Source organism: Pseudonaja textilis, chromosome 1 (genome assembly GCF_049901715.1).
Source record: "Pseudonaja textilis isolate UNSWEBS1 chromosome 1, rPseTex1.2, whole genome shotgun sequence".
Lineage (NCBI taxonomy): Eukaryota > Metazoa > Chordata > Lepidosauria > Squamata > Elapidae > Pseudonaja > Pseudonaja textilis.
Window position 1 is genome coordinate 326,187,062 of NC_141990.1, and position 2,838 is coordinate 326,189,899.

Consider the following 2,838-nt stretch of genomic DNA (forward strand, 5'->3'; position numbering starts at 1 on the left):
CAGCAATTACTGGTCTTCAGATCTTGGTGTCAACTGCCTCTTTTTCCACCACAGAAAAGAGAGAAAAATAAAAATAAACACACCAAAAAAGTCTCCAAAGTCTGCCACTGGCTTCATCAATCAACTGAAAAGTATCTTCTTTTCTTTTTCTAAAAACAAGGGCCTATCCTCAAAACTCTTAAAGTTTTCATAGCTTTTATTTAATGATCGGTCTTTGTTTTGGGGGAGGAAAATAAGTGGGGGGGGGGGGATTCTGCCTCTGCCTACCAGCATCCATTGGTAGTCATCTGGCTAGCGTCCTGTCAGTGTGTGAAAGAGTTGAGGGCTGTTTGGAAATTGAAACATGGAAACTGAAAGAGTATTTGCTGTGTGAGCAAGAAGAATACAGCAAGGTGCCTGGGCGTGGCTTAGCTCAACTGTTCTGTGCAAAAGCTGGTTGCTGCTGTGAAACTAAAACAGAAACTCCTCTCCTCTGCTTGTGTTTTGCATTTGGAACAGATTTCTTTTCAGGTGGGGAGGGGGAGTAGAACTCCTTAGCATCAGAGCGTGGTTAAAAATAATATATGAAATGCTAATGCTCTGATGGTCATTTCGAAAAATCCTTTCTTAGTGAGCACCTAGAAGCCAAGAGGAACTTACCTGTCAAATGTCAAGTTTGTAGGCTTTACGGTTCTGGAGATTTTGTGATGAGGCGTGACTGGTATTTCGCTTTTACATGATAGATAGATAGATAGAGGATAGATAGATGAGAGAGAGAGAGAGAGAGAGATGGAGATAGATAGATAGATAGATAGATAGATAGATAGATAGATAGATAGATAGATAGATAGATAGATAGATAGATAGATAGATAGATAGATAGATAGATAGATAGATATTGAGATATATAGAGATAGAGATATATAGTGATAGATATATATATATATAATTATATATATATAATTGTGTGTGTGTGTGTGTGTGTGCACACGCACACATGCATACACCCATACTCCTACCCTTATATGTACTATCTGCAGGAATCTGAAATAGTAGTGACAATGAATAGGCAATGCAGCACACATTGCTGGCTTGCTGAGCTATGATTAGCAAAAGCTCGAATTCAATTACAGAAAGTGTGAAAAATTTCACAGTGTTTTCTGGACACACTCATGCCTCTGAGTTGCAGGACCTGGCCACAAACATTTTTTTAAAACAATGTAGTATAAGATCAAGATCGTGTCAAGTATATTAATACCACTCTATAATGTACCAGTTAGACCACACCTTGAACTGGGGGGGGCTTGGCCAGAGGGCGTGGCCAGCTCAATGTCACTCATGTTGGGGGCGCCTGTGGTAGCCTGAGTGCTCTGCCAATGAAAACGGGCTCCAGAGCTCCATTTTCGGCTGCGATGGCCTCCTGCAACCCTCTGCCAGTGAAAACGGAGCTCGGGTGGGGGGGCCACACGTGGTCCCTCCGAGCTCCATTGTCGCTGGCAGAGGCACCATGGGCTGGTCCTTCACTGTTTCCAGGGTGGCCCTGCAGGCCAGATCTAAGCACCCTTTGAGTTTGACACTCCTGAACTAAGAGAAGGACTAGAAGGAGTGATTCATTTTGTAATTTTCAGGAAGTTTCTTTTCATACGGTTCTCTAAATTCATGATTATCCCTGCTCAGAGAGGATTCTGAGGTAGCATCAGCTCAAGACAAAAAATGTTCAGTAAAATCTAGAAAACCAGCCTGGTGTAACGGTTACGGTACTAGAATACAAAGCGGGAAGTCCACGAGTTCTGGTTCTCCCTTAGGCATGGAAGCTGATGGGATGACTTTGGATCAATCACTAGAAGACAGTGAGTTCTAGTCCCGCCTTAAGAATGAAAGGCTTTGGGCAGTCCAATCTACAAGGTTGTTGTGGAGAAAATAAGAAGTGAGAACATTACCGCCACCGGTTCTCCAGAACTGGTCAGAACCTGCTGAATACTACCTCTGCTTTGGGTGCTTTGGAGAATAGCTGGACCCCTTCCTCTCTGTGGCAGCCCCTCAAATATTGGAAGACTGCTATCCTGTCTCCGCTGGTCCTTCTTTTCACTAGACCAGTCAGGCCCAGTTTCTGTAAGACATTACAGAGGGTGGTGAGAACAGCACTAAACCTCGTGGGCTGTTCCCTGATACCACTAGATGACCTCGCATGGGCTTGCTGCCTTAGAAGAGTGAGGAAAATTCTCAGGGACGACTCACACCCTGGTCAGCACTTCTTCACTCTCCTACTATCAGGTAAGAGATATAGAAGCATAGCCAGCTGCACCAACAAGGCTGAAGAACAGTTTCTACCCGTGTCAGACTTCTGAACGGAAAATCACCTCATGTCAACGTAGTATGATAGATTTGTGGGGCTGGCATGTTGTACAACAAGGTCACATAGTGTAATAAGATTGGGACTGGGTTAGGGACCTCTGTCCTCACTGTGAGTTGTGTTGGGGAGGAGGGGTGCACGAAGGGAGGTTCAGCCAATCTCATTGTACCCATGTTGTACTCTGACCATAAAGGTAATAATTAACCGTTCTTCATATGTTTTAGCCTCCAGCCCCCTAATCATCCTGGTTGCGCTTCTCTGCACTTTTTCTAGAACCTCAACTTCTTTTATTACAGTGTGGTGACCAAAACTGGATGCAGGATTCTAGGTGTGGTCTTACTAAGGATTCTCCCTCTGCTCCAAACCACAGTTGGATTACTATCTTTCAACTAATTGTGTGTGTGTGTGTGTGTGTGTGTGTGTGTTCATCTTTCAGCCACTCTTCGCAAACCCTGGGTGGGGACTGCCATTTGGGTCCAAAAATCCATCCTCGTCCCAACAATATT